The following is an 11,560-nucleotide window of genomic DNA, read 5'->3' as shown; positions in this document are numbered from 1 at the left end:
GAAAAACACCTGAGAATAAATGTCCCAGGCTTTGAATACTCTCAGGTGACATATCACAGTCCTATGAAGTCTGAGTTGATGTTTGGAAATAGTCAAATGACATTAAGCTCGAATGGTAAGAAATATGAGGAGAGAAATTTAGGTTGAAAATAGGGCTTGACAGGTGTAAGCTTTTATATATAGAATGGATAAACACCAGGGATAAACACCAAGGTCCTACTGTATAGCACAGGCAACTATATTCAATATCTTACGATAACCATAATGGAAAAGAATATTAAAAAGGAATGTGTATATACGTGTAACTGAATCACTTTGCGGTACAGCAGAAACTAACACAACATTGTAAATCAACTACACTTCAAGTAAAAAAATAAAAAAATTTTATTCCATGTGTATGCCTTGTCTATATTTTTAAAAATCTAAGTTTTAAAAAAATAAAAACAAGATTAAAACATTAAAAAAAAAAAAGAAAAGAAGGCTTGATGACACCAATACAAGGTTTCCTAGTTTGCATGGGCTGCAAAAGAGCTTCTAAAGGTCATTTTAAACGGGAAGTTTTCACAGGCATTTTTGTTTTTTTGTTTTTTTGATTGACAGTTTATTAAATACACTACATTTGTACCTTATTCTGTAGTTTTTTAAATCATTCACACATGGACTTAGTAAAAATGTACTTTATAGAAAACCATCTGTAAAACTAAAATAAAAATAAAAATGCACATTTTGCCCACATCTTAAACTGCTGAAAATGTTAGGAATTATTTTATTGAAGGTGATCCTGAAACATGAGGTGACTTGAGTTTATTAAATCTGACACCAGACCATGACTTCAGTAGTGTTAATGTTGAAATGTGGATGCAAAAATGTCTACTAACTAAACTGTTTAATCTAACAGTGTTTGAGAAACAGGACAATATAAAGTATTATTTTTCCTTTACAGACACTTCTCTAAATCCATTTTCTGTGCACTTTTTTCTCTCCCATTCATAGAATTAGCTGTGCAGATTGATGAGGCAAAAACAAAACAAAACAACAAACAAACTAGGTCCTATTTACAAAACATGCAAAGGGAGAATTTTAAGTAGGTGTTATGGCAGAACTGGTTAAAACTAAATACAGTCGAGTGACAGGACATACCTTTACTTCTGCAAATATAAGTCCTTCCCCCATCCTTTCTGGGAGAAATACATTTTCAGGGTGGGGACTGTAAAACGGCATACGATGCAAAGACAGAAATAAAGAAGTGTGCAAATTCTTTATATTTCCAGCTGTTGAGACAATATTTTTGAGAGTTGAGGTTACCTCTAGCGGCGAAACCAGAGCCAGCTATTAAGCAGCCAGAATGCTACAGTAATTGAATACATGACCATTTCTCTTTTAGCACGTTCTTTGTTCTCCTCTTCCAGAAGTTGTAGACGTCTATTTAGTTTGATTATCTGTCGTCTTAATGAAGCTGCATCTACAACAGTCATGTCATCTGAGGTTCCTTCAATCGTTGTATCTATATGTGAAATGCCATACCTGGCGTTGTCATGATGAGCGTTAGAGGTGGCGGCAGCAGACCCACCACGCAACACAGGTATGGAGTCAGTCCTGACCAGCTGTCCATTTTGGCGAACAGCATTTTCACTCATAGAGCGCTCTCTTTTTAGCCTGCCAACTGCACGGATTTCTTCATTTTGAGGGGTTGGAGGAGGTCTTTCTAAATCCAGAAAATTTAGTGGTCTTTCACTTAGCGTTAAGTACACGAGGTGGTGTTTTTAGTGCCAGAGGTTTGAAGGGAGTTGACTGTATAAGGTCAAGATCTGCTGGCCTTGAAAATGGAATGTCTTCATTATTTCCTGCTACAACAATTCTCTCTGGAACCTGCATAATCACACTAGCATTTGAAACTCCTTCTTGGAATCCTTGTTCCAGGTCAGCATTTGGTGGTGCTACCTTTAATTTTTCCGGGACCCTCATTCGCTGACAAATACCTTCGGTGTATTCCATTTCATATTGAATTCGACTAATTTCCGCCATCTCAGCAGCACTGGGAGAAGGAAATGCTGCCCCACTCACTAAAAGTGTACCAACTACTGCTTGCTTTTTGGCATTATCTGTTTCTGTGCTTCATATTAAATCCTTTAACTTGCTTCAGTATGCATGTGCTGGATTTAGAGCCACTTTTGTCCCCCTGGGCCCGCTGAAGGTCGCTGGCGAGGACCGCCGCCCGCCGGCTCCCGGGTCGGTCGGGTGGGCGCTGTCAGAGACCGTTGGCCGAACGCACTGAGGCGCCCGGGCAAATCCTTCACAGGCATTTTTGGAGCAATGAATGCTCTAGCCCCCTGCTCACCCATATTTATTGAAATATAATTGACACATAACATTATGTGAGTTTAATGTGGTTTGACGTGTACCATGTGTTGATTTGATATACTTATATATTGTGAAATGATTACCACCATAGCATTAACCCCGACCTCCCTCCTATCACAGATTTCCATTGCTTTTTTGTGGTGAGAACATTCAAGATCTACTCTGTTAGCAACAGACAAGTATATGATACGGTATTGTTAGCTATAATCACCATGTTGGCCATTAGACCCCCAAACTTGTTAACCTTATAACTGGAAATACGTATGCTTTGACCAATATAGCCCCAATTCCCCCAGCCTGTGGTAATCGCGACTCTGCTCTCTGGTTCTCTGAGTCTGACTTTTTTAGATTCTGCATGTAAGTGATCGTTGGATGCTCTTTGGGAATATAAGTGCTTTGTCTCGGAGAGTGACTAGTTTGGAGAGGACAAAGGCCACTTAGATGTTGAAATTCTGATTTATTGGTGACAAATCTACTCTCACCTTGTCATCGCGTATCTTGGACTTGGTCTTACTTAGCAAGGTCATGGACATACTTCGTGGAAGCCAAGTTCCTTCGCCCCACAGGGATGGGGGACTGAGGCATCATTAGACCCTAATGTTGTGGGGGAAGCAATACACTTCATGCGACTTCCTGAAGGAAGAAACCTATGAAGCAGAGTTAGAAAGGAGGGCAGGTGGAACTTAGGGCTGCCAAGCTAGAGACTGCTGACTGTGGGTCTTGGATGTAGGAGGGGAGGGGCAAAACCAGGACAAATCAGCTTCGTGGAACTGGTCTGGGGACTCCTCTAAATGACGAGTGACATAAACATGGGGTGGAGGGAGCTGTCTGAAGCCCGGGATGGTTCTTACAGGAGGCTGTGATAAGACAGAGTCTTAACCAGCTTAGCTCTCTGCCTCGATCTACTTTTGGCAGTTGGGGCCAGTTCTAAAGTTCTGATGGGACCTTAATTGGATCTGGGTCCTTGCCAACCCTGAGCCCTCCTGACCCACGCTTTAATCCCTGGAGGCATCAGAGAGGCAAGCCCAGGTACATGAATTGCCAATTCACTCATGGGAATGATGTAGACAAATAGAATTTTTGTGTTTCTCTTAGTTCATAGGGTGGGGAAAAAGGAGCTGCCCAGTGGAGTATGAAGGACACAAGGGTTCCTGTTCCCTGCTGGGACTCCAGGAACTTTGGGAAGACATTGTGTCCTGAAATGCCCCAAATGGCCACAGTCCCCGGTTCCCTCTCATTCTGTATTGGGTATAATTCCACTCTCTCTCCTTCTTCCTGTTCTGAGTTGGCAACAAGGAAGGAGCCAGCTGGGTACATGAAGGGATTTAACTCAGAGATACTTAGAGGGGAAGGGGCTTAGGTGGGTATCATTCCACCCATATCTGTCAGACTGGCAGGGAGGGGGAAGCAAATAAGCCATGTTTAGTGTGTAGTGGAGCTGGGGTGAGAGAATAATTCTTTATTCTAGTTTTACCTTTTGCTGTAAGCATGTAACTTTGCTCTCTGGATACATGCTATGGTTAGGTATTTATAACTACATCTATCTTAAGGCTGGGAGTCTCCTTGTTCTCCAACTTTCTTTAATATCTCCTTCTATGACATGAAAAATAACATATGGGGGAAGCTGAGCTCACACACCCCCAAATATCAGTGGAGCCCCAGGGTCTTCTAGTCTCATGACCACTTTCCCTGTGATTTCCTTTTCCTGCAAAACTGCCAGTCTCGTTGGTATCTTGTTCTCAGTAGCTATTCTACTGGCTTTGAATCTCCCCAAACACAAGACTTAGTCCCCTTTCTCTGAGTGCCCCCTGCATCGCCAGCATGAAGCTGTTGTGTCAGACAGGCTCTTGCTAAAGGTTTGGGTTGACATCACAGGATGATTAACAATTTTAGGAGGATGAATCACCCACAATGTATGCTCACGGGCTATGGCTGACACAGAATCTCCCACTCTCCAACCTCCTCTTCGGGCCTCTCATCCTCTCACAGCGCTTCTCTTCCTGTTCCTCCACTGCCCCTGGCTATTGTCTCTCTCCTCAAGTCCCCCCTCTCCTAATTGTTTCCACCTTTTTTTCTTACTCATTCAGGAAACAAGTGTCTGTCGAGAGCGGCAGTACCAGGTAGCAGTCTGCTCACTGATGAGTTTAGTTCTCTCTGTCTTATTGCCCAGGGGAACCTCGCCTTTCTGATGAAAGGCCCGTCAGAGGTCCTCAGGATGTAATGTTTAGCAACAAAACAAAACAAGACAAACAAAAAACTGTCTGCTCCTGGATGAAAGCTGTCACTTTTTTGTTGTAGAGTTTTCTTACTCTCTGGGGTCAGTATTAGGGGTAGCGTATGTGTGTGCACGTATGTGTGCGTGGGAGGGCTGGGAAGAACAGGGAGGGTCCCACCGAAGGGTCAGGAGACTCCCTGGGCGGTGGTAGACAACGCGTGTTCACAGCAAGGTTTTGACGCTGAGCCTCGGCACCTCTCCCTCATCCTCTGTCCCAGGCTCCCCATGAGTCCCCTGTCCCCTGGCTGATGATGCCTCGCAGGGACCAGTGCTGCAGAGCTGACTCTGTGTTGGGAGGAAGGGGTCTCTTGGCAGTTGGAGGGGAGCAGACTGTGTCGTTGACAAGGCCCTAGGCGGAGGGGTATAAGAGAGTTCCCAGGATGGGGGCAGATTTCTGCCCATCCTTTCAGGGCAGCTTGGGATCAGTCATCTGGTGAGGCAGGAGGTAGAATGGGACGGCCTGTGAGCTGTGGTTACCACGGGAAGGTGAGGACCCTGTATATGAGGCAGCAGAGCACATGTTTTAGGGTCAGAGTGGCTGGGCTTGAATCCCAATTCTGCCCCTTTTTTTTTTTTTCTCGGTATGCGGGCCTGTCACTGTTGTGACCTCTCCCGTTGTGGAGCAACAGGCTCCGGACGCGCAGGCTCAGCAGCCATGGCTCACAGGCCCAGCCGCTCTGCGGCATGTGGGATCCTCCCGGACCAGGGCACGAACCCGTGTCCCCTGCATCGGCAGGCGGACTCTCAACCACTGCGTCACCAGGGAAGCCCTGCCCCTTATTTTTTGAGTGACCTTGAAGAGATCCCGAGCTCTTGAGTTTGCGAGATGGACATGACAGGGTTCTCACCCTCTCATCCTGATTAAAGTTCAGTAGAAGGATTGGAGGTTACTGTAGCCTGTAATGTAAGAGGGAAGGCCAGAAGGGAGAGATGAAGCGTCTGCGATAGTCTGAGGACAGCAGGTGTGGAGCAGAGGGTATGCATTGGATAAGCACTGAGGTGTCAGCACAGACAGGAATGCGTGTGTGTGCACACATGTGTGTTGCGTCTGAGAATGTGTGGGCATCTTATATGTTTGTGTGTGTTGTATGTGTGTGTATTGTGAGTGTGTGTGGTATGTATATATTGTGTATCTGTTTTGTCTGTGAGTTTGTCACAAGTTGTGTTTAATTTTTTAATGTTTATTTATTTATTCATTTATTTATTTTGGCTGCATTGGGTCCTCGTTGCTGTGTGCGGGCTTTCTCTAGTTGCAGCGAGCGGGTGCTACTCTTCGTTGTAGTGCGCAGGCTTCTCACTGCAGTGGCTTCTCTTGTTGCGGAGCACGGGCTCTATGTGCGCGGGCTTCAGTAGTTGTTGTGGCACATGGGCTCTAGAGCGCAGCCTCAGTAGTTGTGGCACACAGCCTCAGTAGTTGTGGCGCATGGGCTCAGTAGTTGTGGCACATGGGCTTAGTTGCTCCGCGGCATGTGGGATTTTCCCGGACCAGGGCTCGAACCCATGTCCCCTGCATTGGCAGGTGGATTCTTAACCACTGCGCCACCAGGGAAGTCCCGTATGTTTAATTTAATTTAATGTAATTTAATTAATTTAATTTAATTTAATTGCAACTTCCCAGGGCTAGTCTTAGGGGAAGGAGTGCCTCAGGGAGCAGGGCAGGTGATGTCACCTGAAGGAGGAAAGTAAACAGCCTCACAGCCCCAGGGAGCATGCAGAGAGGGCCAGGGACTGAATCAGAAGGAGGCCTAATCCCCTGGCTTTCCAGCGCTCCGCTGCCTCCCGATTCTCTGGAGTGGTGTTCTGGGCTTAGTGCTTGGAGCCATGTGGGTTGTCTATCAAGGGCAGGTTAGCCCCCAGGTGACTCGGAAAAAGCTTCTCGTACAAGGTTCGGTCTCTGCTGCTGTCCCCCACTTCCCAGCCCACTTGCACCGTGACCTTGGGAGAGTGAAGCAGGGCAACCTCAATGCCAAAGTAAATACCAAGCTGGTACTGGCAGGAGCCCAGGGAAACATTTGACAAAACGCAGAGTCAACGCCCTCGGGCAGCAGGAGGTGGATCAATGGATTTGGCGGACAGGTGAAGGATGAGGGAGAAATGGAACCCAGGGAGGGATCTTTTGGCCAGGAGGTCTGAACCTTGTCAGGGTTACCTAGGATGGTCTCCTGAATGTCATGGCTGAGGCCCGGGGTCAGATTCTCAGGTTTCTGGGTGAAGATTTTGGAACTGATAGTACTGATACATGCTCACGGCAAGGAACGTTTGAATGACTCAGGGGAGAGGGAAGAGCAGGGTTTGGTGGGTGGATGCGCAGAGACACACAAAGAGGTAGAGACACATGCAAAGCAAGATGGGAAGAGAGAGACCAGTGGGAAGAGGGAGATATTTGGAGAGACAGAAAGTTAAGAGAGATCTAGAGTGAGAGACTGAGAGTGAGAGGGAGAGAGGGAGAGACAATAAAAAATCTGTCCTGGGCTTCCCCGGTGGCACAGTGGTTGAGAGTCCGCCTGCCGATGCAGGGGACACGGGTTCATGCCCCGGTCCGGGAAGATCCCACGTGCCACTGAGACATGCCCCTTTTTGCCCTTCCGCCTTTTTCCTTCTTGCTGCATGGAATGTGGGCATGATGGTGGGAGCCCCAGTAACCACTTTATGATGTTGAGAATGGAAATTACACTTTGTGAATAGTGGAGCAGAAGGAGAGTGGGAGCCTGTGTTCCTGAGATGGTGGAGCCTCCATCTCAGCTCTGGACTGCCTCCCACCAGACTTCTTTTACATGTTAAGAATATATGTTCTTATCTTAGGGTTTTTGCTTTACTCAGTGGACTCAAAGGCTAATGATGTAGAGGTCCTTGAAACCGCTAGAAGAAAAATGGAAAGAGCAACCTAAAACTCAATTGATCTTGTCAAGTTCAGTAAGGGGAAAAAATGAAAAATACAAAAACAAGGAAAAATGCTACAAAAAATAGATGGCAGAGTCAAATAGTAAAATCCGGTTGTACGTTTTCTATAAGAGAGGCACCATAAGTAAATGAACACAGCAAGGCTGAACAGTAAATGAATGGATAAATATGTGTAAGATAAATGCTATCCAAAAGAAAACAAGGTTAGCCATGTTAAGTATCGGACAAAGTAGAATCAAGGCCAAAATCATTAAGTGGAACAAAGAATGCCTTTTATATAGAAAAAAAAAATTGGTACCATTCACCAAGAAGCTAGAATAGTCATGAACTTTCATATATCAAGACTACTTTGCACTGAGACAAATGGAACAAAATCTGTCAAAAATATGAGGAAAAAACACAACAATCATAGTAGGAGACATTTAAAGCGCCTCTCTCAAAAAAAAACCCCTCAACAACATAGAAGATTTGAGATGACCATCATTTTCAATTCCCATCGGACCTTAAATATGGGATATTGATCAATATTAGGCACTCAAGAAAATCTCAATAAATCCCTAAGGTTGAATATGTACAAGCCCATTTTCCAAAATAATGCAATATTAAATAGAATTAAAATATAATCAAAACTGTAATCAAAAAAATTTTTTAAGCACTTGGAAATATATACTTTTCTAAAGCAGCTTTCTAAATATCTCTTGGTCAAAAGGAAAACCGAGCATTCAATTACTGGCTCTTTGGAAGCTGACAACATGAGCACTTTACATCTTAATGTGTGGGTTGCAGGCAATGTGGTTCACAGAGAATTCTTCACTTTGGGTAATTTTTATTGCGAAATGAGATATATGGAAAGTAAAGGAACAAAACATTTAACTTTAGGGTCTAGAAAGTAAAAGCCGAATAAACCAAAAGAGAGTAGGAGGGAATTAATAGATATGAAAGTGGAAGCCATTTAAATGTAAAACCACAAACAGAACACGAGGTTCTTGGGGCCCCCTCTTCCCTGGGAGGTACTGGAGGTGCAGCCCCCTCTGCTGTGCTAGCAGCCTGGCTCCCAGGCTTGGGAGCTGGAGCCCACAAATATACTGGCTCCTTGGTCGGTACTGCAGTTTCCAGACCCTCTGGCTACCCGTCCTTATTGCTTCATCCACTCACCTCTCCGCGACGCATCTTCCTTCATTTAAGACTTTGGCTCCTGGATCACAGTCTTGCTTCCCATCCCATGTCCTCCCAACATCCCAGATAATGTGCATTTTCTGGAGTCTCCCAATTCTTTGACCTCCTCATTTCTAATAAGTTTCATCTCAACTGCTTTGGCTACACATGGACGTAATTCATTACCTAATTTAGTTCCATTTATGACATTCTTAGTTCAACTAGCCCCGATCCATAAGCCCAGCATCCTATGCCTGACTCTGATGTATATATTTCCTTCATACGTCTTCTTCCACCTTCAGTGCCTTGGCTGCTTGGGTCTCTCCATTTCTGTCTTTACAGTTTTCCCTTTCTGCATTAGATTTCATGATCCATCACAGTCATGAAATGTCGTTCTGGTTTATTTGTGAAAAGGGACTAACTGATTTTCTTCACCTTACCATCATTCTCTTGCACATAACCACAACAATGTCACAATCACTTTCATTGATAGTTGCAAACTATCAATGAAATTTTAAGTCCTAAGGAATCATTGGGAGCCCGAAGGAGTCTTCAGACTTTGGAGAGTGTGGGGATAATCTGGGAAAGCAGCGTGGAGGAACAGGCTTGAGGAATGGTTGGTGTGGAGCTTGTCAGCAGGGAAAGGAGGGGCAGAGTGGGTTGGGAATGCCCCTGCGAGCCTTGAGAAGAGAAAAAGTGGTGCAAACTTGTGAAGGGGACAAGTGCTGGGGATAAAGCATGGATGAAGCAACTTCTCCTGATCCCTTTTATGATTCCTGGAACTCTACGTGGCAATTGAGTCCAGAAATCCTTCAGTCTTGCCATGCACCCTGGATCCCTCCTGTCTTCTGCCCTTCTCCAAGCAGCATTCCACCTCCAATTCTGAAAAAGTAATTAACAAAAAAAAAAGGGACCAGCTCCATAACAGATACAGGTACAGTTAGAGGGAAAGGGACTCAGGGAAGTTATCCCATCCATACCCTGCTCAGGTAGGAAGAGACCACAGTTGTCACTCCTGCCCTTGGGTTCTCAGGGGGTCTTGGGGCAGGGGCCTGTCTACAAAGGACAGAGGAGGAAGCCCTTCCTGAAACTCCAGTCACTCCTTCAGGATAAGAAGTGGCAGTGAGGAAATACGGAGACACTAGACTCAGATTGACACTCCAGGCCTTTCATAACCCGATTCAAACTTCTTTTCAGCCTCATTTCCCGCTTTTCTATCCATTGCATGTTCAACTATTCCTGAACAGTCCAAGGATGGTGCCATCTCCTTGCCCTTACTTATTTTACCCCCTCTCCCTGGAATGCTCTTTCCTCTTTCTTCTCTTATCAAAATACTACCCATTCTCAAGGTCCTGCATAAAAGCCATCTCCTCTGTGGTTTCTCCAAGCCTCCCAGGCTCAGAGCTAGTTATTCCCTCTTGGCACTCAGGTCTCTCTTCAGTGCAGCCCTGAGCTCTGAAATTAGACTGTGTGTGTGTGTGTGTGTGTGTGTGTGTGTGTGTGTGTGTGTGTGCGCGTGCATGTGTGTGTGTAAGAGAGAGAGAGGGAGAGAGAGAGAGAGAATTGAGTATCAGGGAAGGTTAAGGGGGAGCGTGCAGCTTTTCTTCAAGTCAGCACTGGCTGTGACTGAGCGTGGTAGGCAGAATAATGACCCCTTCTTCCCAGATGTCCACGTCTTAATCCCTGGAACTGGTGAGTATATTACATTACATGGCAAGGAGGAATTAATGATGCAGGTGGAATTAAGTTTGCTAACCAACTAACATTGAGATGGGGAGATTATCCTGGATTACCTGGGTGGGTCCAATGTAATCTTAAGGATCCTTATAAGTGAAAGAGGGAGGCAGGAGAGTCAGAGTCAGAGAAGGAGATGTGAAGCAGAGGTTGGAGTGATGTGATTGCTGGCTTTGCTGAAGGAAAGGGGCCACAAGCCAAGGAATGTGGGCAGCCTCTAGAAGTTGGAAAAGGCAAGGAAAATGGATTCTCCCCTAGCCTCCAGGAGGAATACAGCCCTGCTGATGCCTTGATTTTAGCCCTGTGAGACCTATTTCAGATATCAGATCTCCAGAACTGTAAGACCTGTGTGATTTTGAGCCACTAAATTTGCATTCGTTTGTTATAGCGGCAATAGGAAATGTACACCAAGGTAAGTCTCTTTGGCGGGCTACTTTTTTCCAGCTGCTTCCCCCTGGGGAGATTGCCCTTCTAGTGCAAAACCCTAGGCAGGTCTGAGTTTTGAGCTAATCTAGGAGGACACTTCTGTTATTGCCCCCTCATGCACATGAGGCGGGTGATGGTGAAGATGGTGGGGAAGGGGAACATATGAACTGGACTTGAGTGCAGCCTCCATGGAAATGGTCGGGGAGGTTGATTAGGGCTCATGCACGAGGATAAGAGTACCACCAGGTGCCTGGTTCCCACTTTCCCCGGGTGGCCTTTGTCATGTGGCTCAAAGTCACTGGGTAACCCAGGAAGAGGTACTCTTCCTCTTCAAAGCTCAAACTCCTCATTGCAAATAAAGAGATTGAATCAGATTTCTCTGAGGCTACTGGCTGCTCAGATCCTGGCCTTGACCTTCATTCACTCAGTGTTCCCTTCTGGGCCACCCCTTCCTCTGCATTCTGTTGCCTTAGACACACTGACACACAGAGGTCCCGAGACAGGCTTCTTTCCAGGTTACGCACTGCAGATAACTTTCCTCAAGCTACTGGCTCCTCATTTTCCTGGGAGAAATCCCTTGTAGAGAATAATTTCCCCCAACTCTATGTTTTTACCATATTCTATGGATTCCCAAACGCGATACTTCTGGTGCACAGGCTGCTTCCTGCTGGAGTGGAAGGAAGTGTGTGGGAGACCTTTCTGGCTTCA

General features: G+C 45.6%; 1 pseudogene; it reads right to left on the bottom strand.

Annotated features, from left to right (window-relative positions):
* Positions 1–1,307: 1,307 nt before the first annotated feature.
* On the bottom strand, positions 1,308–2,058 carry LOC103072799 (mitochondrial fission factor pseudogene; annotated as a pseudogene).
* Between the last annotated feature and the right edge of the window lie 9,502 nt (positions 2,059–11,560).

The sequence above is a fragment of the Lipotes vexillifer genome, unplaced genomic scaffold, assembly GCF_000442215.2.
Source record: "Lipotes vexillifer unplaced genomic scaffold, Lipotes_vexillifer_v1.1 scaffold387, whole genome shotgun sequence".
In the NCBI taxonomy this organism is placed as follows: Eukaryota; Metazoa; Chordata; class Mammalia; order Artiodactyla; family Lipotidae; genus Lipotes; species Lipotes vexillifer.
The sequence above is the reverse complement of the archived record's forward strand: the minus strand, read 5'-3'. Positions and strand labels throughout refer to the sequence as shown.